This window comes from Alligator mississippiensis, chromosome 6 (assembly GCF_030867095.1).
Source record: "Alligator mississippiensis isolate rAllMis1 chromosome 6, rAllMis1, whole genome shotgun sequence".
Lineage (NCBI taxonomy): Eukaryota > Metazoa > Chordata > Crocodylia > Alligatoridae > Alligator > Alligator mississippiensis.
In genome coordinates, this window is record NC_081829.1 from 35593026 (window position 1) to 35618447 (window position 25422).

The 25422-nt window shown below is 46.0% G+C and overlaps 1 long non-coding RNA gene across 2 annotated transcripts in view; it reads right to left on the reverse strand.

Moving 5' to 3' along the window:
• Positions 1 to 22443, reverse strand: part of LOC106739491 (hypothetical protein) — a 112186-nt gene extending 89743 nt beyond the window's left edge. The window contains exon 1 of one of the 2 annotated variants that reach the window (XR_009463012.1): positions 21506 to 22443. This is a non-coding gene — a long non-coding RNA (hypothetical protein). The remainder of the gene's footprint in view (positions 1 to 21505) is intronic. The other variant, XR_009463013.1, reaches the window with a different exon arrangement.
• Positions 22444 to 25422: the final 2979 nt, after the last annotated feature.

The window sequence follows — 25422 nt, forward strand, 5'->3', positions numbered from 1 at the left end:
CTCGCAGAGCACAGAGCGGAATTGAAAGTGGGTGCTAAAAAGCAGAGCCCAGCCAGAGTTTATAAGAGCATAGAAAGCCAGGGACTCAGTCCGAAAGGTTTCTAAGGCAGTTAATGACTTGGAGTACATAAGGAGTTAGATCAGGAGAAAACAGAACTAGATGGAGTTCAGAGGCTCTAAGGGGAGCCAAGGCAGAGAGAAAGATCTGTTGAAGGGTCTGCAGGGCCATAGAAGACCAAGTCGTCTGGCAGTCCAGAGAAGGGGCACAAAAGGAAAGACCACTGTTAGAGCAGCCAGAGCCAGAAACCTTCAATCTCAACTGGCCCGAGGAGGGGCCAGGAAGCCCAGAAGTGAGAAACTGTGCCCATAAGGAGTGAAGAAAACCATAGCAGGCGTGTGGAAAGTTTAGTCCTGGGTACGACCTAAAACTGCCATCCTCCTGGGTGTGTTTAGTAGGGCTGTGCAAACCTTCGGATTCAGATTCAGAGATGGTTCAGATGATTTGGAGGCTGAATCTATGAATCTGAATTGAATCTCTGGAAGCTTTAGGCTTTCCAAATCAATTCGGAGCTTCTGAATAGATTCGGAAAAGATTCGGAACCAATTTGGAGATTCGGCCATAGAGTATAATGGAGAATCAATTAAATATTGATTGAACCTTTGTTGTCTTTTGCATGATTCAGATGAAACTTGCAAGAGTGGTAGCCTCTGCAGAGAGCATAGCACATGCCAAGTTTCAAGGTAATAGGTGAGGGGTTTCTGGGGAACTGCACCTCAAAGTCCTGAAAGCAAAACTCATGTCATGTGTATATGTTAAGCCACAGTGGGGTGGAAAATGCAAAGATGGTAGCTCTTTCTGACACCATAAAGGCTACCTAGTTTCAAGGAGATAGGTGCAGGGGTTTGGGGAAAACTGTACCTCAAGCTGTGGACAAGCAAAACTCGTGACGTGGGTAACACTGTGTATGTTAAGATGCAGCAGGGTGAAAGCTGCAGTCCTGCTAGCCCCAGCTGAGGCCATGAAGTCTGCCAGCTTTCAAAGAGATGGGTGCAGGGGATTCTGGGACCCTGCACCTGTAGCTGCTGACAGGCAAAACTCATGTCATGGGTGCTTGTGCAATTGTGTCTGTCTTGGGGCACGGGGGGAGGAGGGGTGGGGTGGAAACTACTGCAGGCCTGGATGCTAGGCCCTTCTGTGGCCACAAAGCCTGCCAGCTGTCAAGGAAATCAGTACAGGGGGGTTCTGGGGCCCTGCACCCCTAGCTGCTGCTGACAGACAAAAATCATGACTTGGGTGCTTGTGCAACTGACTGTCTCTGTCTTGGGGCAGAAGCAGTTCCTGGCTTTGTATTGATTCTTTCCTCTCCTTGTGTTACCAATCAATCATGATTGACTTAGGGACCAGCTCAATACACAGTAGCTAGTGAGGATAACCCCAAAACAGACACAGTTGCACACGCACCCATGATATGAGTTCTGTTAGGGCGCACCTAACAGACACACATTAGGTGCTCCTACTTGAGAGGAAAGAAGGACTTTACAGTTCAATTTGGCTACCTTTGATGCTGCTGGTACTATTGGTGCTGAGCCAGCTAAGTTCTTTTGACCTGCTGCTGTTTATAGTGGTGGACCGTGCTCAGGCTGTAGGGGAGGAGGAGACCTCACTGGGGCACACTGCCATGTTGTGCAGAGGCCCCAGCACCAGGAAGGGCACACCTGAACACACACACAGTGTCACCCACCCATCTCATGAGTTTTGCCTGCCTGTGGCCAGAGGTGCAGGACCCCAGAATCCAGACTCCACCTGCACATATCTCCTTGACAGCTGGCAGGCTTTGTGGCTGCAACAGGGCCTAAAAGCCAGGCCTGCAGTAGTTTCCCCCCTCCCCCCCCCAAGACAGATACAGTTGCACAAGCATCTATGTCATGAGTTTTGCCTGTTAGCAGCCAGATGTGCAGGGCCCCAGAACCCCTCTGCACCTATCTCCTTGACAGCTGGCAGGCTTCATGGCCGCAGCAGCGGCTAGCAGGCCTGCAGTAGCCTGCACTAGCTTTTTTCACCCCCCTGTACACTAAGACAGACACAGCTGGTAGGCTTTGTTGCCACAGAAGGACCTAGCAGCCAGGCCTACAGTATTTTTTTCACCTCTCTGCCCCCTAAGAGACAGACAGTGGCACAAGCACCCATGTCACGAGTTTTGCCTCTTAGCAGCCAGAGGTGCAGGGCCCCTGAACCCAGACTCCCCCTGCACCTATCTCCTCAACAGCTGGCAGGCTTCATGGCCACAGCAGGGCCTAGCAGGCACGCAGTTTTCACACCCCTGTGCTGTAACACACACACACAGTGTCAACTATGTCACAAGTTTTCCTTGTCAGCAGTTTGAGGTGCAGCTTCTGAGAAACCCCTGCATCAATCTCCTTGAAACATGGCAGGCTTTGTGGCCTCAGCAGGGGATATCACCCCTGCAGTTTTCACCCCACTGTGGCTTAACACACATACACATGACATGAGTTTTGCCTTCAGGATTTGAGGTGCAGTTTTCCAGAAACCCCTGCACCTATTACCTTGACACTTGGCAGGCTTCATGCTTTCAGCAGAGGCTACCACCCCTGCAAGCTTCATCTGTGTCGCAGAGCACTTAGGTGCCCTGCTCCTTTAAAGAGTGGAAACTGCTAGGGAAAGAGCCCTAGCAGTGAGTGGGGAGCCCCAGCTGCTGGTTACCAGGGCAACCAGAGTGAGCTAGTGGCCCACGCCTGCCAGTGGTCAGCTGACCAGAAGGGGCAGGGCCTGGCTCTCATATAAACCCCAGGGCTGAGGCCAGGACAGTGGTTTCCTGCCAGCAGCCAAGGAGGAAGGAGCTCTCCCAGAGCAACCAAAGGGGAGAGGCCTGACTGCAGGTAGAGCCTCTGATACTGGTGAGGGACAGGGCACCCTTGGTGTGGCTTGAATGATGTTATAGCCAGCCGGCTTGAATTTATGTTATAGCCCAGGGGCTTGTGTTTTGTTTGCTGTTTTAGACCACCAGTGGTTTGGGGGGGGCTATTAGGGGAAGGAGGAGGCCTCATAGGGGACCCACGGCAACATGGGGTCCCCGGCACCAGAGAGGGTGCAGCATTTGAGGGTGCACCAACCCCGGTGCCAGAGAGGGCACAGCACTTTGCAGGGCTGTGGAAAACCCAGGCACCAGAGAGGGCGCAGAGTGAGACAGGGCTGCGGAGAGCCCGAGTGCCAGTGAAGGCACAGTGCAAGACAGGGCTGCAGAGAGCCCAGGGAGGACCAGGGGGCCAAATTATAATAAGGCCCAGACTGAACAACATCAGTTCCATCTGTGAGGCTTGGGGCATGGTAAAGGGGTGGTTGGAGCCATGCATAGCCCATAAGGCTAGGGTGCCCCAAAACACACCCATTGCAGAATGGGACCCACAAGGGGTCCAGGAGCCCATGGGGTCAGAGAGTACAGCAAAACTGTGTCCAAGTTGACGTAAAGGCAGCCTCCCTGTTATATATTTACCATCAAAGACGTGGCAGGCGAGAATCAAGGGTGCCCATTGGGCCAACTTGGCACAGTAAGGGGGCCTTGGGGAGATCACAGCCATCCTGAAGGACCCCATGCCATGACAATCTGAATCAGCCAAAAAACAACGAAGTTATAGATATTTAATTGGTTCCCCGTTAAACTCTATGGCTGAATCTCCAAATCAGCTCCGAATCTTTTGAAGCTGATTCAGCTGAACTGAATCATAAAAGTGATTTGGATCTCCAAATCAAATTTCTGGCATTTGAACTGGCTGAATCCACGTCGAATAGTTCCCTATTCGCACAAGCCTACTGAGGGCACAGTAATGAAGCATCCCAATGTGCACAAAGACTAGCAAGTATTGCAGAAAACTAGCTTGGCTTAGCAAGGAGCTCTTCAGTGAGCTAAAACACAAAAAGGAATTTTACAGAAGAGGAAGCTTCAACAAACAACTGAGGAGGAGTATAAGAGTATTGCTTGGGCATGAAGGGATGAAATCAGTAAGGACAAAGTGTTATTTGGAGTTACAGCTAGCAAGGGATGTGAAGGGTAACAAGAAGGGTTTCGACAAGTATATCAGCAACAAGTGGAAGATCAGGGACATTGTGGGTCCCTTACTTGAATGGGGGAAGCAGCCTAGTGACAGATGATGTACAAAAGGATGAAATACTCAATGCCTTTTCCACCTCAGTTCTCAAAGACAGTGTCAGCTCCCAGACTACTGGGAACAAAAGAACAGGTTAGAGACTATTTTGAAAAGTTGGATTTATACACATCTGGGGCCAGGCATGGTCCACCTGAAAGTGTGAGGGAATTGGCTGGTATGATTGCAAAGCCTTTATCTTTTGAAATCTTGTGGTGAATGTGAGAGGTTCTGGATGATTGAAAAAGGGCAAATACAGTATTCATCTTTAAGAAAGGGAAGAAGGAGGATCTGGGGAAACTATAGACTGGTCAGCCTCACCTCAGTCCCTGGAAAAATCATTGAGCAGATCCTCAAAGAAGCCATTTCTAAGCACTTAGAGGAGAAGGTGATTAGGAACAGTCAGGATGGATTCACCAAAGGTAAGTCATGCCTGACCAACCTGAATGCCTTCTATGATGAGATGACTGGCTCTGTGGATTCAGATAGAGCAGTAGACAATGATATACTTTGACTTTAGTAAGGTTTTTGATATGGTCTCCCACAACATACTTGCAAGCAAGCTAAGGAAGTATGGGTTGGATGAATGGACTATAAGGTGGATAGAAAGGCTGGATTCTCAGGCTCAGAGAGTAGTAATCAGTGGCTTGATGTCTAGTTGGCAGCCAGTATCTAGTGGCGTGCCCCTTCAGTGGGGTTGGTCCTAGGGCAGGTTTTGTTTAATATCTTCATCCATGACCTGGAAGATGGAATGGAGTGCATCCGCAGCAAGTTTGCAGATGACACCAAGCTGCGGGAAGCAGTAGATGCACTGGAGGCTACGGCTAGGATTCAGAGAGCCCACCTAGCTCCCCATTTTTTTTCTCCATATGTTGTCCTTAAGACTTCAGAAATGCTTGATACCTTTCTTGTGTGAATAATGAAATGATCAATTGAATATGATCTCAAGAACCTTTCCATTGTAAATACTCTTGCAAAAAAATGTATTCATGGTACTACTGGCAATTACTCTCCTCTGTAGTTCCTAAAATGCAGTTTCCCTCACCCAACTTTACATAAGTATGTGAACAAGAAGAGTGGATTGATGTGAATTTCTCATGACTCTAAGGCAGGGATCTTGTCCTGGATTCAATAGGGGACTAATAAAGATACCCTGGTCTTTTGCAAGGTCAACTGCTTTGGGCCAGTTCCTGCAGGCTGACTGACCATGGAGAACACAATGCTTCCACAATCCTTAGCTCAGAATTAGAAGTCCTGCCATGGTTTCCAGGTTCACTGTCCTAAAGCTGGGAATCTGAAAGGGTTGGCTGTCCTAGGAGTCCTGAATCTAAGTGTAGCTCTCATGGCTTTCAAGTTCTATGCTAGGGAGTTGATGCTTGGTGCTTAAAACACCTAGGACAATTCCAAGACAGAGCAACAAAAGTGTGGAAATCTGAATAGCCCTACCATCTCAGGGTGTGAACAGTAGTTTGCTGCACCCAGTCTATGGTCACATACCTTACTTTAGGCAGAATGAATGTAGACCAAGAATAGGAGTGCAGCTCTTTTCTGCTCAAGTCAAGCCACTTGGGGGAAACTAGTTTAAATTGGGGTGGGGAGGGGCAGGCAGGTCCTGGAAGAGATTAGCAGGTCTGGAGGGAGTTGGGATGGATGGGAGCTGGCAGGTCCACTGGGGAAAGTAGTTGATGGGTCTCTGACAGGGGGAGGGAGGGGTTGCCCAATTGTTGGACCCCAGACTTAATTACCACCTAATTATGATCACCTAATTAATGGATGACTTGCTTAGTCCAGCACCCAAGTGAGGTGATTCTTGGCCTAGCACTGGCTAATGAATTGATCAGGGCATATCTGTCACCACCCAATCAACCTGGCAATTAATTATACTATAACTAAGTAAGGAAAACTTACACAAGTATATAAGGGTATCTCAAATTAAATGGTTTATTACTCAATAACAGGTGAGTATAAACAGAGTATAAGCAAGTCAATACAATCACTGAGAACAAAGAACAAACTATACAATTCCTAATTTATACTAAGCTAAACATATTCCTGTTATCTATAATCTACCTATATATATATATATATATATATATATGACTTGAGCAGCAAAGAGCTGCACTCCTATCTCTCTCTCTCTCTCTGTATATATATATATACATATAGATACATATACATACATCTATATATATATATAGATATAGATATATATAATTTAACAACACATTCAAGGTAGGTGTGAATTTTATCATAAGGAGGAGAGGAATCTTTATTAACTCAGGATTCTGCCACCTCAGGTCACTTGAGCATAGCCAGCACCATGGACGATTGCTTGGTGGTGTAATCAGAGAAACCAAACAAAAAGTGGGGAAAGTGGAAAGGAGGAGAATGGGCGATACTTACACACGAGAGAGTAGAGGGATGCTGCCTTAAGTTCTATGCACACCTGGAGGGCAAAGAACCCCGGGAGCCAACCCTGGCTACTCTCACTGGTGACCAGAAGATCCACAATGGTGGGGACCATTGGAGTCTCAACGAACATGGAGGCTCATCACCGCGTACCTCCATGGTACACTCGCCAAACCATCCTGTCACACTTCTCCGGATCGGTCACACACTCCAACTTTCACCCACAATCAATCACACTCCAATATCCTCAAACACTCTCCGTTCACCACTTGATTCCTCACAGTCACACCCGCATGCCGCAACTACCTCAGACCTGTGCACAGACACATCCAAATGCACCCGGCTACCCCCAGACATGCTCAGACACACACAGACCTGTCAATCAAGGAATCTTTTATATGGGTAGTGCACCCCACCCACCATGGCTCTGCACACAGATCATGGGTGTGCACACAGCACGTTACTCCAGTACCTTCATAGGTAGCAACTTGCACTCACTCCGCAAGACCAGGTCAGATAAAGGTCATGGACTGACTTACTTAGAACCAGACAGTTCCAACATAGACTCTGGCTCAAATTTCATCTCCAACACAATGAGGGGGCTGTGGAGCTGAAGGGGCTAAAAATAGCTCAATCAAAGTCAGGTGGCTTAGGAATAGTATAGCTCCCGATCTGGGGTGAGCAGCTGAGTTTTTCCAGACTCCAGGGCTATACTGCAAATGCATGCAGACATTTGTGAAACTGGGTTATCCCTTCCTGAGATTGGATTAAGCTCCTCTCAGTCTAACTTGGATTGTCATTTTTTGGGTTATTTGTTTGGATGAATTTTGTTCTATCTATACACCCTTAAGTCCTCCAAATGGTTTCATAATTGGTCATTTAGGTCAACCTAATCCTAACATTGTAGTACCTGTATGTACACTCACTGATTCAAACATGACTTGAATGTTTCCAACACATCTAAACATACGCATTCATCTTCAACTTGTTTTGAATTTTCTAGATACTACACTTCAAACTGTACGTGCTTTTCAAATATGCCTCCATCATGCATGCATTCAGCAGTAAATACAAAAATCATTACCAAGCAAATGGTAAAGCCCAGATTTATTCCAATTCCAAAACATGTCCAGTAATGAGAAACACCTGAAAAAATATATGAGACTATTTTTTTTTCTGTTTGGTGTTCTTCATCAGATTCTAGGAATCAAAGGAACTATAGCTTGTCAGGATCTATCCAGGAACATAAGCTTCATCAGAATAAAATGGAACAAAACTTCAGTTGTTAAAAGGGTGCAGAGGAAGACAGGGGGAAGTGATATGTACAGGTTTGAAATACAGATTAAAGAAATCTGTCAGACAATGGATAAAACAATAAAATAGACATTCATAGAATATTGTAGTAAATTGTATAATGATTAAAAAAATTAGATAAAGAATAACATATCATATATCAATTGGCTTCACCACCTCCATTGTGTCCATATTACACAATTCTTCGAAATTCTGAAACTATTAGGCCTGGGCCCTGTAATGGCTGCTAGAGCCCAGGGCCAGCACCTGTGCTGTCCCCAGCAGTATAAAAAGCTGCCCTGTCCTGGCCCGAGCAGTACAAAAAGCTGTCCTGGCAAATAGCTACTCACTCTCAGGAGCTTCTGGGTCCCAGGCAATTGGTACCTGAGGACACTACCCCTTGTGCCAGCTGGATTGCTGAAGCAGCCCAGAGAGTTCCCTGCACCCTTTACCCACTGCAGCAGTCTGACAGTGCAGTCTGCTGCCTGTCTGTGACCTGCTGCACACCTGCCATGTGTGCCCCATGCCCAGCCACCTAGGCAGCTATTGCCCGGAAGATTTCTGGGTGTGGTGGCCTGCTTTGAACTGTCAAAGCATGTCCTCCTGGCCCCATTTGGCCAGAAGGTCAGCCACAGTCATCTGGGTCCAAGGTGCCAGCTCTGAGCAGGCAGGGTCCTGCCACTGGCCTCCCTAGCAGGAATTCTGGTGTTCCCTTTTGGAAAACTGAAAAATCCCTGATTAAAAAAAACCCCAAAGTCACTCTGTAAAATACCCCAAAATCCATATTCCTCCACAGGTAAAACAAAAGTCCACTATAAAGAGAGAACGAGAGAGTGAGACAGAGATAGCGATCAGTTGGACAATGTTTTATTAAATATCTACAGTGTTAAAGCACTGGCTATTGGGGGGCTATGGCCACACAGGGGTTACAGTCCCCACACAAGGGGGGCAAATGGCCCCTGCAGGGACTACCACCCAGCCCCCTGCAAGGTCCACATGCCCCACCCCCCACTTGCACCCCCAGGTCCCCATGGCTGCCCCCCCAACCCCAGGCAGTGTCACTTAAAAAAAAAAAAAAAAGAAACAGAACCCCCCCCCCCCCCAAAAAAAAATGGAAAAAGAAAGCCTCTACTTACCCCAGGAGCAGGGGCTGGGAGGGCTCCAAGGTCCCCTGGCAGAGCTCCCTTTGGGCAGCACAGGGCAAGAGGGCCCAGGCTGGGGCCGCTGGGGCTGTTCCTCTGCCCCATGCTGTGTGGGCGGGGCTGCAAGTGATCCTGATGGCAGCTGAATTTCTGGTAAATGCCATGGGGGTTGTTTTTTAATTTGAGCATGCTGGGGTGGGGGGGGGCAGGGAGTGGAGGCCTAAGGGGGCTGGGGGAGGCTGAGGCTTGGCACAGCAGGGATCGGGGGGATTTGGGGGGCAGGTGGGGGGTGGGGGGTGGGGCCTGGCACTGTGGGATTGGGGGGGTGGGGAGCTGGGAGAGCCAGCACCACTGGGATCTAAGGGACAAGCAGGGGGTGGGGCTGGGTACTGCTGGGATCAGGAGCCTTGAGGGAGCAGGCAGGTGGGGGGCCAGGCCGGAGAGGCCGGGCACTGCAGGGATCGGAGGGCTGAGGGAGTGGGTGGTGCCAGCGGGGGTCCCCCCCCATAGTCCCTCCCCGCTCCTCCAGCCCTCCTGATCCCTTACCAGCACTGGAGCCCTGGTGCTGAAGCAGCTGCTTCAGCACCAGGGTGAGGGGCCAACCACAGAGATGCTCTGGCAGCCAGAGTGTCTCCATGGAGGACCCAGCCTCCTGTTGCCTCAGGGCATGGTCCAGGACTGTGCCCTGCTCCACTTCTTTAAACTTCCATTCTTGTAGAATTTCGGTATTTTTCCTCCCCATGCTGAAGTTTGCAGAACGGGGAACATTTTTTGTTCCCAGAAGTGCCTCTTGCCCCATCTCAAAGGGGTTTGAGACGGGGCAAGAGGCACGTGCGAGCTCATCTAGATGTGCCCAATAAGTCTATAAAGTATGAGGGAACCAATTATCTTTGCCTAGCCAGTGTCTGGTTCCTCATCCAACAAGTCTGTTCCCTCTACTCCAGTCATACTTCTGTCTCCACTGATTCCAGATGTTTTTTCATTTCCAGGTCCCTCTTCAATTTCAGTCCAACCCCTCAACCACCCTCCAACATCATTTCACAGCTCTTTTTTCCAATTTTTCCCTAGTCAGTTCTGTTTTCCCCTTGAATCCAGGCTACTAGCCAGATGTGTCTTCCTTCCACCCACTGCTGGTTCTCATTTTCAATGACTTTCTGCACCTTGCATTTAATATTCATTGGATAAAATAGATAGTTATCAATGGGATTCCTTCTGCCTCACTTAGGGGTAGAGACAGAACTTTAGGACCTATCTCTTCCATTCTGTGTTGCTTTGGGCAGGTTGCCTTCTAAATCAGCAGTGTATCAGTCTCCGGTGTATCAGTCAACCTGCTGGATACTAGAGATCAGGGACTAAACATAGACATTGGATTTTTGATACATTACAATCTGCCTGGCAACTGACTCCCCAGCCCAGCCCCTGGCTTCTTTACTTTTCATTCCATCCAGGAAGAGCACGCAGCAACTGCTGCAGCGTCCTTAGCCTGATGAAGGGTTTTTGAACCCGAAAGCTTGCTTAATAACTATTCTCCAACCATTTGGGTTGGTCTAATAAAAGATATCAAATTCACCCAAGGAACCTTGTCTGCCTATATCCTTAGACCAACACGGCTACAACCTAAACCCCTGCAACATGGAAGATATCGAATTCAGCCGTCTGAAATGGAAACTGTACAACATGAAAAAGAAAGAAGCCAGACTCATAGATTCATAGATTCATAGATGTTAGGGTCGGAAGGGACCTCAATAGATCAACGAGTCCGACCCCCTGCATAAGCAGCCGACCCCCTGCATAAGCTCAACACTCAACAGTGACATATATTTTCTAAGCCTTTGCAAGAAACACAACTTCTTTCCCCGAGGACTAAACATCTACAATCCCCTGACTACTACACACAACTCCAAATATGCTGCACAGCTATTCAGAAGAACTTCAGAGAAAATTAGAAATCATCTACTTCACCTACTCTACTCCAAAAGAGACCAACTCAGGAAGGAAATCGTCATACACTACAACAACTTAAAAGATAGAAATCCATGCATGTTCCCTGACAATATACAGCAGATACAAAGAGACTATGAAAAACTTTCTACAGCATTCATCCTACATAAAAAGAAGAAATGGGACAAATTACTCCAAGAACAAGCTCCCCAGCCACAAAACAACCATCAGAGGAACAACACCAACACCTTACGACCTTCCAACCTCAGACTTGATGAAACTGCAAGCAGCAACCAACCCACAAATACTATCAATCTCTCCACACACACGCTTACCAAAACTAAAAAATCTGTCCTTTCTAAAGGCCTAAATTTCTGTCCAGAAAAATACCCTAATAAAATACTTCAATGTGGAGAACTAGAAGAATTCTTCCGACGCCTGCGCCTCAAAGAATATTTCCACGACCAAACTGAACCCACTCCCAACAACTCATCCTCTGACAACATTCAAGAAAAGATCAATGCCAAAAAACCCCAAAAAAATCAGATTGGACACCTGGCAGTGGACGAAACCCTAACCTTGACCACTACATTGACTGCTTCAGGGAAAGAATGAACAATGAAATAATCAGCAACACACGCCACCACAACAACCTCTCTCTACCAGAGAAAAAGGCCATAGAATCTCTAAGATCTAACCACCAAATAGTAATAAAACCAGCAGATAAAGGAGGAGCCATAGTCATCCTAAACCGTGAGGATTACATAAAGGAAGCCAACAGACAGCTCTCTGACACCACCTACTACGAAGAACTACAAGAAGATCCTACTCCCCTTTTCACCAAAAAACTCAAAAATACCATCAAATCATTTCCACCAAGATTACAAGAAAAACTACAGACGTTGATCCCCCCGCTACCTAACCCAGGGACTTTTTACATGCTCCCAAAAATCCACAAACAAGGGAACCCTGGCAGACCTATCATATCCAACCATGGGACCCTAAGTGAAGAAATATCAGGTTTTGTTGAATCCATCCTAAAACTGCTTGTCACCCACAGAGCAAGTTTTGTCCAAGACACCACAGACTTGCTACGGAAACTTAAAAACATAGACCACCTTCCCAGCAACACACTCCTAGCCACCATGGACGTTACCAGCCTATACACCAACATCCCACACCAGGATGGCATCCACGCCTGCCTTACATATCTACAGGAACAAGATTACAACCCAGAATACAGACCCAAAGATATCACTGAGCTTATACACTTCACCCTCACACACAACAATTTCACTTTTAATAATCAACACTTCCTCCAGATGATGGGAACAGCTATGGGCACTAAAATGGCCCCACAGTATGCCAACCTTTTTATGAGCCACCTGGAAGAAGACTTCCTCAAGAACTGCACCATCAAACCCTTGCTGTACTTACGATATATCAATGACATCTTCATCATTTGGAGTGAGAACCGGGAATCTCTAATTGAGTTCCACCAGAAATTCAACAGTCACCATCCCTCCATCCGACTTTCTTTAGAATACTCCAGCACCAACATCCCCCTTTTAGACACAATGATCAGTATCCAGAAGGGTAAAATACAGACCACAGTATGCAAGAAACCCACAGACCAACACACATATCTGTACAGAACCAGCAATCACCCGAAACACACCAAAAAAGCTGTGATATACAGCCAAGCCCTCAGATACCACCGCATCTGTACTGAAGAGAACACCCGGGATTGCCACCTCACCAATCTTAGAAAGGCTTTCACCCAGCAAGGGCACTCCTCCAGAGAGGTAGATCTCACGTTTGAAAGAGCCACCTGGATGCCACGTGAAGCACTGCTGCAGTACAGAAGAAAAACACCCACAAATCACACACCGCTGGTTATGACCTATCACCCACCCTTGAACCTGTACGGAAAATCCTCAAAAAATTGCAACCCATATTAGAAAAAGGCCCTATTCTTAAAAAAATCTTCCCAGAGCCACCCATCCTAGCCTTCAGACAAGCACCAAACCTCGCCAACCTCATCACCAGAAGCAAACTTCCTTAACCCCAGAACACACCAAAAGGATCCAGACCGTGCCATGACAAGAAATGCAAAACCTGCCCCCACATCTCCACCACCCCCACTATTACTACACCCCACAGCAGAGCCATCAGCATCCCAGGATCTTACAGCTGCACCTCCAGGAATGTAGTATACCTCATCCAATGCACCAAATGCCCTGATGCAAGATATGTAGGAGAGACCAGACAACAACTGCGCACTAGAATGAACGCACACCGGAAATCCATCAAAGACAGAAACACCCAATTACCAGTGGGGGCACATTTCTCACAGGAGGGACACTCTCTCTCCAATCTCTCAGTCCTGATCCTCAAGGGAAATTTACACAACACATCCCAGAGACGAGCCTATGAGCTCCATTTCATCAACCTGCTGGATACTAGAGATCAGGGACTAAACATAGACATTGGATTTTTGATACATTACAATCTGCCTGGCAACTGACTCCCCAGCCCAGCCCAGCCCAGCCCAGCCCAGCCCCTGGCTTCTTTACTTTTCATTCCATCCAGGAAGAGCACGCAGCAACTGCTGCAGTGTCCTTAGCCTGACGAAGGGTTTTTGAACCCGAAAGCTTGCTTAATAACTATTCTCCAACCATTTGGGTTGGTCTAATAAAAGATATCAAATTCACCCAAGGAACCTTGTCTGCCTCAGTCTCCGGGTGGCATTTCATGTAGACAAATTAGCATTGCTGATTCACAGTGCCCAAGATCATTAAATCCTTTTGTCATGGCTGGCTAATTCAAACTGGAATTTTTCTTTTTGTGTACAGCATATAACAATGTGTATCATATAACTTTTGCACTGTGACTACAATAATAAATCAAACAACAAATCAGTTCAGGTACTTTGTGGAAACATATTGCTATGGGGAGGGTTAATAAGTTAAATAGAATCTAATGCAATTCACCCTTGTTTTGGTGGTGGTGGGGGGGGGGTTTGCAGTTAGAAATTTTGACTGAGAGGAGGTTGGCCCATTTCCAGTCTCTCTAAATTGTGGGTTCTAAATCCCTGGGCCACAGCCCAGTGCCGGACTGCGGCAGGTTGGCTGCCGGTCCACGGCATGGTCAGCTGCTGGACCAGAAGTGGCCGTAGACTGGCAAACCATGGCCCCCCAGAGCTGGGTGGAGAGGTTGCAACTCCTTCCACAGGGCCCACAACACTGCAGAATTTGCCCCCCGCCCCCTGCCTGGGGGGCGGGGGTATTATTACCTGTCTTCTGGCCACAAATTCTGTCCATGGTCAGCTGTGACTGCTGGTCCACTTCCAGGTTCACTGGGGAGCATGCAGGGGGGGCTCCCCTGCATTCCTCTGACTTGATAACTGGTGCCTCCTGGGTCTGGGGTGGCACCCGGGGTTCCCCCTGTGGCCAATTGGTGAGTTGGGAGGGGCATGGAGGGCCCCCAGCATGCTCCCCGGTGGACCTGGAAGTGGACCAGAAGTACTTCCAGTCCACTTCCAGGTTCACAGCCAAGCACGTGCCCCCCACCCCCCACACTCCTGTGGGGTTCTCCAACCACTCCAGCATGGCAGTGTTCATGAGCTGTGCCTGGTACCTTGAGGTATGTAGAAAAAACATTTAAAGCTGTGTCTATGTATGAATTGCTGATTCTCCAAATCAGCATTGAATTTTCAGATTCATACTTGGCCAAATCAAATTGGGGACAGTAATCTGAATCAGTTAATTAAATCACTGTCCCTGATTCAGTCTGAATCTGAATTGAATAGGGCCTGCTTTGCACACCCCTACTGTTTAACTCACATGTGTCAGTACAGGACCATGCAGGTGTAACAGTTACAGCATAACATCTGCTGTGCACTCCTAGGCAGCATCTTCCCCTCTCCATTAGCAGTGACTAAAATGAAATGTTATCCATAACCTCAGTCACCAACTTATTTATTTCTTTACTTATAACCAGCAGTAACCAATTCTTTAGTTTTCATCTCACTTCTGGTAAGTCTCCAAGGAGCAAGACTGCATGGCATATGAAGATACAGTTAGGAATATGCTCCCTTTTATTTTAATTGTTTGGTTCAAAATGGACTACTCTAAACTATTAAGAGTATTTACTTATTACTTTTGTCTTTCAGGCCAATTTGCTTGGATTTATAAAGCAAATTATGCAGAAAACGTTCTGTGTTAAAATCCCAATAATTTTTTTGTCTCACTAGAAAAATGTGATATACGTTTCTGTTGGTTGTATCGAAGACCACAAACAGACACATAATCTATTAAATTAAATCTCATTAGCTCCTTTCTGAGTAACCCAGGGGTAAGTCTTCACTCAGCTGATCCAACTATCTGATAGCAATTTTGGTTACACAGATTCTTCTATGAGTTCTTTGCATAATTCCAGGTTACCACAGTGATCCCAAAATGATTGTGTGTTTTTTTTCTTCTCTTCTATACTTTACATATTTCTCTCAGCTTTCAACTGAGTTTTTCTGATATTGCTGCTGATATCCAATGTAATGCATCAGTGCAAGTTTGGATCCAGGATCATGGCAAGGGGAGAGTGACCTCACCCCCTTTCCTGCATGCCCAGGAAAAAAAGCTCACTGCATATGCTCCAAACAGCCAAAATAAGGAATGCATGATTGCACCCCACTTGTCATGATCTTCAATGTCTGAGCTCACCCATATGTCAGTACAGCTCCCATGTGACATGAGCTCAGCTCACATGCTGATCAATGCAGACTCTGACTGGAGCTCCTGCTTTTGGACATCTCCAGACCCCAGGGGGTGAGTCCTGTTGCTGTTTGCACTCCCTCTCCTTCCCCCCCCCCCCCCCCCCACACACCCTCACCACTGAATTCGGCAACAGGAGAAGAAAGGAGAAAACAAACAGCAGCAAAAGTTTCCCCATGCAACTAAGGAAAAATATATAGAGACAATTACAGTATATTACTGTACTTGCATTCACGTAACCCTAATTCATCATCATAGTACAATTATAAATAGAATAATTATTCCTATTCCAATGCTATTCCCAATAGTATTATTTGCAAAGGCTTTACTTTGTGCTCAATATGTCAGTTGTTCTGTTTTGTGAAGAAGAAAAGGAATGCTTAAAGACAGCTGTTTTCTACAACACATGTGACCTGACAAAACTGCCATTGGCATCAGCTGGACTGGCTCTTAATAATATATCATCCTCCTTGTTGGCAGGCCTTCAATACAAGAATGACAATCTTCCATTAAATAGGAAAGTCGTCAGTGAGTCCGTAGATGACGGGGGAGGCCAATCCAAGATCCTCATGACTGCAGATATGGCAAATAGTTTTGGAACGAATGATTAGATCCTGCAGATATCAGGTCACAATTCTTTCCCTTTTTCTAGCCACCATCATAGTGAGCTAAGCTCATTCAAAATGACTGATGCTTTGTATATCACAGTGCCACAGAGGACCACTCAGTGCTTAAGTCTCTCAGGTACTGATGTTAAAGTTGCATTTCTTCAGATTGACCTTCAAAGTGTTCTTGAATCTCTGCTTTTGCCTACTTGTTGTGATGACCATCAGTGAGATGGTCATCACAGGACATGTTGTAGTACCTGGTTATTAGGCATCCTTATGACATGTCCTGTCCAGTGGAACTAGTGCCTCATAAACAGAAAAAATTAACAGTGAAAGAAAAAGTTGTGGGAGGACAAAGCAAAAAAGATTCAAAGTTTTGCCCACCTCTGTGGCATGCATAGTTTCTGTAGTGCAACAAAAGCTATCTGTGAGCCAAGCACACAAGGAGTCATTGTTCTGTGGTTCAAGGATGGATCAACACTCTTTAAAGACAGCTCCAGCATCAATGCACATTGGAAGGAGCCCTTTCAAGAGCTCCTGACCTGATATTCTAATGTAAAAGACAATACCATTGAAGTTTTCCACAACACCCCAGTAAGGACTACCTGGCAGAGGCCTTGAAATCCATTAAGCAAAATAAGCATATGGTTCTGACAGAATACCAGCTGAAATGTATAAACAAGGTGGAAAAATTTTCTCTCACCAAGTCTGCATTGTTACTAGGGGTGTGCGAAATGGGTCATATTTGATTTGGATTTGGATTAGGCCTGAACTGGGGACAGTGATTCAATTTGTTGATTTAGATCACTGTCCCCAATTTGATTCAGCCGAATCCGAATCCGAAGATTCGATGTTGATTCGGAAAATCAGCAATTCAGCCATAGACACAGCTTTAAATGTTTTTTCTATGTACCTCAAGGTACCAGTGTGGCTCGTGAATGCTGCGATGCTGGGGCTGATGGATTGTCCCACAGGAGTACTGAGGAGCCACCACAGGCTCGGTGGTGAACCCAGAAGAGGATCGGGTACTTCTGGTCCACTTCCAAGTCCACTAGGGAGTGTGCAGGGCCCCCACCCCCCCAAGCCTCCCCAGCTCAGTGATCGGCCGCAGGGGGACCCTGGGTGCCACCCAGGCCCAAAAGGCACCTGTTGCCAAGGCAGGAGGGTATGGGAGGGACCCTCCCATGCACTGCCTAGTGGACCTGGAATTGGACCAGAAGTGCTTCTGGTCCATTTCCAAGTCTGCTGCCAAGTGCTCTGGGGAACCGCCTGTGCTCCTGTGGGATACTCCATCTGCCCCACCATCTCAGCATTTCATGAGCTGCCTGGTGCCTCAAGGTATGTAGAAAAATTATTTAAAGCTTTGTGTGTGTCCAAATACCTGAATCTTTCAGAATCAATTCAGAGGGTTCCGACTTGATTTGGAGAGATTAAAGGGTCTCCTGATTCAGATTTGGAGATTTGGCCACTGAATCAGGCTGAATCTCCGCCAAATCAAATCAGGGACTGAAGCTTCATACAGCCCTAATTTTTACTATTAATATCTGGAAACATAATAATATATAAGGACATGTACAATGGCAAATTGAGGTTAAAATATTGTAGTCACAAGCTGCTTACTCTGACATACATCTTTAGTCAGCTTAACTTCTTAAAGAAGGGCTAGTGATTGCTAAGAAATGCTCCAAAGCACAGAAGCCTATAATCGTGCTATTGCAGTATTTCTGAATAGTCCTTTTAAACTGCATGTGGTGATGACATTCATAGCCTGCTCCTACTACAGTAAATAGACACAGAAGAAAGTCCAAAGTAACTTCTGGGCAACTGTTCTTTAATATTAATTTATTCTGGGGCTGTGACTCAACTATACTCTGAAACAGAGCAGGCAAGCAGAGTGAGAAGGGAAAGGAGTAGAGGCAGAGGTAAACCTTAGTTTTGTTTCCTGTTGATTGCTGGCCTCTAACCAAACCAGCATATGATGGGTGAGGATTTACTTGTGGTATTGTCTAGGAGTAAGTCACTGCATCCCACAAATAAATGTGAATAACAGTGTCTCTGGGGGCTACTCCTAGTGGAACTGCTACAAAGCCATCCCCAAGTTTGCTTCACAGACTTTAAATAACAACATTCCAATGTACACCATTATATAATATTTCTTCTGCATGCAGCTATGCTTATGGATTTTCTCTTCAGCCTAAATGAGAGACTAAAACCATTTTAATCTCTTGGTCTGGCAATAATATGACTAAGCTCAGCAAACTTGTAGCACCAGAGCATATCAATAAAATTTGCAAAGTTCTGCCATTAAAGTTACTCAACAAAAGCTTCAAGCCTTTCTTCAAGAAATTACTACCCTGATACACAGTGATGGAAATTCATAGATTCATAGATGCTAGGGTCGGAAGGGACCTCAATAGATCATCGAGTCCGACCCGCTGCATAAGCAGGAAAGAGTGCTGGGTCTAGATGACCCCAGCTAGATACTCATCTAACCTCCTCTTGAAGACCCCCAGGGTAGGGGAGAGCACCACCTCCCTTGGGAGCCTGTTCCAGACCTTGGCCACTCGAACTGTGAAGAAGTTCTTCCTAATGTCCAATCTAAATCTGCTCTCTGCTAGCTTGTGGCCATTATTTCTTGTAACCCCCAGGGGCACCTTGGTGAATAAATACTCACCAATTCCCTTCTGTGCCCCCGTGATGAACTTATAGGCAGCCACAAGGTCGCCTCTCAACCTTCTCTTGCGGAGGCTGAAAAGGTCCAGTTTCTCTAGTCTCTCCTCGTAGGGCTTGGTCTTCAGTCCCTTAACCATATGAGTGGCCCTTCTCTGGACCCTCTCCAGGTTATCCGCATCCTTCTTGAAGTATGGTGCCCAGAATTGCATGCAGTATTCCAACTGCGGTCTGACCAGTGCCCGATAGAGGGGAAATATCACCTCCTTGGACCTATTCGTCATGCATCTGCTGATGCACGATAAAGTGCCATTGGCTTTTCTGATGGTTTCGTCGCACTGCCGACTCATGTTCATCTTGGAGTCCACTAGGACTCCAAGATCCCTTTCCACTTCCGTGACACCCAGCAGGTCATTCCCTAGGCTGTAGGTGTGCTGGACATTTCTCCTCGTTGAACTGCATTCTGTTGTGTTCTGCCCACTTGTCCAACCTGTCCAGGTCTGCTTGCAGCTGTTCCCTGCCCTCCGGCGTGTCCACTTCTTCCCATAGCTTTGTGTCATCTGCAAACTTGGACAGAGTACATTTCACTCCCTCGTCCAAGTCGCTGATGAAGACATTAAAGAGTATCGGTCCAAGGACTGAGCCCTGCGGGACCCCACTGCCCACACCCTTCCAGGTCGAAACCGACCCATCCACCACGAAACAGGCTGCACAACTTACGCACAGATGCATTCCCTGTATTTTTGGGCATTAGACCAAGTGATATAAGAAGACAGATCCCAGCCATTACTGGTAATAGATGCAAGAGATGACAAAAATCACCTACTCCATCATTTATTAACTAACCTGAACATATGGAGGGTTAGGAGGCTTAAAAATCATAAACCATTTGTACATGAAACCCACAAGCTCCCAGAAGAGATTGGGGATGCTGAATCAAATCTCTGGGCAGCAACGGAGTGGACCAACTACCGGGAAAGATCAGACCTGTTCCTACAGCATTTTGTACGAACACCAAAAGTGTCCCACTTGGCACGACCTTGACAGAGAAGCATGGATCAAGCTGAACAGACTGAGCTCTGGATACAGATGCTTCAAAATAACACTTCACAAGCTGAACATCTTGGACAGCCCCCTGAGTGAATGCAGTGTCCAACAGACAGCACACCCCTTAATAAAAAGTTGCAATCTTTACAAAAGCCCAAATGGGCCTGATGGAATCTGTGCATTGAGCGATAATATCAGACAGTGATGCATATATGTAGAAGTTGATATCTGACGCCATACAAAAGAAGAAGGGGATGATTCATAGTGTTCAGGAATACAGATTGATTTTGCCAATCTTCTGTCAGTCAGGAGTTAGGTTTGCAAAATGAAAAAATGAGTGAATTCTATTGCGGCTTCATTTTATTTATAAACCATTCTCATAGGGATCAGTGTGAGGATTAATGTTAAGGCTTGAATGACCGCTCCCCAAGAAAGACCAGTAGTTGGGAGCTGATGCAGAGAAAATATTTTTGAGACTCTTCTTGAAGTCTTCCGCTTACATTTTGTTTCATTGATGCAAATAGGGTTGGCATCTCCTATCCCAGACTTTCTGTCCGGCATGTCCCCAAGTATCACTCTCACTTGCTTCCTCTGCCTGATCTGCTGCTCTGCTTTTTGCTCTTTACTCTGTCTTCTTGCCCCATCTTCTCTTATTTTCTGCTTCCTGATCTGTGCTCCCTTCCTGATCTCCTGCTCTGCTTTCTGCATCCTATCTTATCAGTTGCTGTGCTGTCTGTCCCCTCCCTGATCTGCCAGGTGTCACAGAGGCTGACCGTGCCGCTTGTGGCACTTGAACTCCAGGTTGGCCACCCATCGTATCCTACCCTATGCTTTCTCTAATTGTATGTACTTCGAGTTCATTCCTACATCCTCAATTATACTATTAGGTGTAAAAATTAATTCCTCTGACATGACATATTTGAAAAGAAAATCAGACAGGCAATTCTATTTAGACTTCAAGGATAGTAGGCAGTTTTATTTCTGATGCAGTGTCTAATTTATTTTCTCATCAAGACTAAAAATATTTGTCATATGCTTTGTTATTCAAGCCAGTATGGGAAAGGTACTCAATTATGTACATTCCTGTAGTGAGCACATATTTCAGAAAGAAACAGCATCTGGATTAAAGCACTAATACCAAATGAAATTTAAGGGATGATATGATGGAACAATTATAAATATTTTATACTTTTGCATTTGCGAACTGCAGTTTTCTTTTGGTGGAGGAAGCAACTTTTTAAAGTGTAAATGTTTGCAGTTTTAAAAAGTAGCATCTTTACCACATCACTGGAGTATGCAAAAAGCTTAGCAATTGCATTACCCTATCGCTGAAACATAACCACTACCCAGTAGTTTAAATCAAATACCCTATTACTTTTTCACTTCTGTATGCCTCCCCTCCCCCCCCGCCTGAAAAACAAAAACAACCAAAACCCTGCTAAATTTGTGCAAATGAACTTACCTGGTTAATTAAGTGTTTAACGTAGTTGTCAGCATGGATTCCCACTTTATCTTCTGCTCCTTTTTAAGGGAGATTAACCTTTCTGATCCCATCGATTACCTATCAACAGCAGTTCTATTAAGGATTGTTCACTGTATGACACTTATGACCTACCCTTCCCTTCCAAAAATCCCTGAGCTTAATGCTAGGGCAGATGACATCCATAATCGATTACTTAAAAATTCCCAGTAATGGGCATGTGGATATCTACTGCAATTGCAAATATGCAAATCTTGAAAGAACAGAACACTATTTGTTTTCTGCAACCTTTGGATCTTGAATTAAGTCTGATTCCCAAGGTAAGAGTTAAACAAATATTTTAAAAAAGGTTGGCCAAGTTAAGTTTGAATGCTATTGATGGTTTCAGTTTAGAAGAGCATGCTTCAGGTTTGACTCCCGCTATGTCTGGCTTTTATCTGACATGTAATCATAAGAAAAACTAGTTTTGGAGAAGAATTGTTACTAGCTCCAATTCAGTGTGACAGTTCCTTTGTCCTAACTCTTTCCAAGGCAAATACACCACCCAAATCCTTTAAGCAGCAACAAAAGATTAAACACAAAATTCAGTTTTCAGATACAAAAAATACACCGATAGTAACACATATCAGTAGTTATTTAGAAATCACATAGAACAAAATTAGATCATTTAGAGTTGGAGGTACTTGAAAGAATACATTGTCCTTAGTCAAAATTCTACACAAAAGGCAAAGATATCGGTATCCCATGCATTTAAAAATCTAATCTATAACTACTTCAATCAAAAACAGGAACAGGTAAAAGAAATGTAGAGACAGGTAGGTAAAAAACAAAACAGACAACCTAGTAATGGCTTGAATGGAAAAATCTTACTGAATACAACCTCACTTCTTGCAAATATCAAATAGAAATCATGCTGTGGGTTTGCTACAATTTCCCTGCTAAAACATTTAAGTGGCACTTAATAGGAATTTTAGCAGTTCAAGTTACTGAGAACCATCTTATTCCACCTGTCCAGATCTTGTGAATCACAGCAAACATGCTGAAATGTATGGCTCCTGGGGAGATCATAGGTGTCAGCCAGCCTATAGGTTTTCAGGATACTCCAGGAAGTCTAAAGCCTTCATCGTCCACACTAGGGAATACATGGCCTTTCCTCACTGATCCCATATCCAAAGGAGGACCATGTGGAAACTTCCTGAAAAAGGATGGGAGGATGGAATGCTTCTTAGGAGCATGGAGCATAGGCCTTAAGACAGCTTTGAGGAAATGGGCAGTTCCTCTGACACCTTCCCAGGTGTAGATGGCAGAGCAGGAAGAACATTGTTGTCACTAAGGTGACATGATATTCACAATTCATTCAGATACTGAACCAGAAGCATCAGTGGCCTCTTTTTATCTTTAATATCACCCCTCACACTCAAACATGTGTTCCTAGCTTCTTGTGACAAAAAGTCATGAGAACAAACAACTCCCTGGTGAGTGCCTCAGAGCAGGATTAGTGTTACCTTGGGGAGGGAGTGTTGGTCTAACCCTCCATTCTCCAGAGTGGGGACCTGATTGTGCTTGGTGCGTTGAAAGGATCTGCAGACTCTGATAGAGCTTTAGAGTCTGGGAAGTATGGTCCCACCCTCAGTGGGTGAAAGACATTCCTGGGTTGAGGTGCTCTCTGCCATGATATTGCATAGTTATGAGGCATGTTTGAAGTGCTCAAGATCCTCAAATTAGTGAATTAAAGAGGAGGAGACCTCTGTAACATTGATCCTATCCATGTGCTATTTGTGAAGCTCTTTCAGCAGTGCTTTCTATCTGAATGAAAATTCTGCCTGTCATGTAAGTTGTTGCTGTAAAGACAACTGTGAAAGAATACCCTAAAGGTTCTTGGCAATATGCTGCAGGAGGCCATGTCTTCTGCGCTGGTCCTGTGAATACATTACTAGGTGTTCAATGTGCCTGTCCCCCAATGTCAAAGGTTTCTTTGGTAAATTTTCAGATGTCACCAAGGTGACTGGAACTGCAGACTTGAAAATAACTGATGTGGTCAGCCTAGCCCTGCAGGGGAAGTGTGTCCCAGCAGCCAGCTAGCCTGCCCCCTCCTCCTTTCTAGTCTGCCACTCTCGAATCTTACCTACTATGCCTTGATGAAATCAATTAAGTGGGAAGCATCCAGAGCCTTGAAATAGGGTTTCCTTTGTCCACTTGGCTTCCCTCTTGCACACTCATCCAGGCCCTGAGCCTCCCAGCCATGGCCTGATTTGCTTTAGCTCCTCCCTTCTGCCCTGGGCCCATGCAGTCTGACCTCATCTGTTCAGCAGCAGAAGCCCAACTGGGAATTAGGCTCCACAGTAGGACTCTGGCCCTCCAGGTTCCCCAGCCTAAGAGGGGATAAATCCCCCTGCCCTCTCTCCCTGTCTAAGGCTGGGTACAGACAGTCAAAAAGCCCAAGGCTGAATTAATTCAGTCTTTGCAGGTTAGTCTAAGCTGCATGGATTAAATTGAAGCAGACGTGAACAGACATTTACCTTTGATTCAGGAAATGCAGCTACATGCCTGCAGTGGCTCAGGCTAGAAACCACAGGGCACTAAAACACAGCTTTCTGGCTGTGTGTTCCCTTCCTCTTCCTGCTGCCTCTAAGGTCTCTGGGATTTTCAGTCCAGAATTACGGTAGCAGGACTCTGAATGGTATTTTATAACTTCCTCTTCTTCTTGGTGCCTCTGGGATTTGTAGTCCACAGTTGCAGCCAGCAGTAAGTTTGAGTGGGGGAAGAGGTGTTTAACTCCCCTCCTTCGCTCTGCACCCCAGCTGGGGCTTGCCTGGTTAGGGGCAGTGCCCCCACTCTTCTCCCTGCAGACTGGACTGCATCCCCAGCTGGGCTTGCCCTTCCCCACCCCTTTCTCAGCCAGCCCTCACTGCTCCAGCTAGGGAGCTGAGGGGTACAGCCAGCCCTGCTCTCTGGAGCAGGCATCCCAGCCCAGCCCAGGGCTAGATAACATGCTGGGATGATGCAGGACTGTGATTTAACATGAACCAGGAAGGGGTCTAGGACAGAAGTTTCATAAATCAGTTTGACCCAAATCAGTTAAGTCTGATACTACATTCAACAGGTTTATCATAAACCAATTTCAGACATTTTGAAACTGGTTTATATGCACTGAGTTTCTGTTCTGCTACAGGTTTAAACCAGTTTCTGATCACTTAAACCAGTTTACGTGTAACTTTTGTCACTAGCTTAAGACTCCTCTCCTTCAAGGGGTGAAAACTTGTAGAGCACTTTAAAGCACCTACAAAGTGATCTCCACCTCCCCTAACAGTCACTCCTACAAAACAGAAAGGAAAAAATCCCAACTGAAGATTCTTCCCCTGTTTTGGGGTAGCAGATACCATACTGTCTTTACTCTGGGTTTTGCCCTATGGGCCTGCTGTCTAAAGTACCCAGAAAGAAAAAGGGAAAATGGCAACAAAGCACACTCCATTTTCCAGGGGTATTCACAACAGCATGCATTCAGGCTCTCTCTCCCTCCAGCAGGGACCACCTTGCCTTCTCCATGATCAGGGCTCCACTGCCCCTCCAGACTGAGGGTAATCCTATTTACCCCCTGAGCCCTGTCCCTTCTAGCCAGCCTGTATTAGCCAGTTTGAGCACAGGGGCTGCTCGTTAGTCCCAGCTCTGCCAGCTGCTTTTCCCTGGGCCACAAAAAGCCTTCCCATAAGCCTTGCCAGTTCTGCTGGGTTCGTATCCCTGCCCCAGTAAGAGGGGAGGATTGTTGCACTGGCTAGACTGCAGTAGTGCAGAGAAGAACTTGGAGATTATAGTGGATTATAAAATGAACATGAGCCAAGAGTGTTCTCTTATTACTAAAAAAGCAAACCTAATACTGGGTTGTATTAAAAAGAGCATTG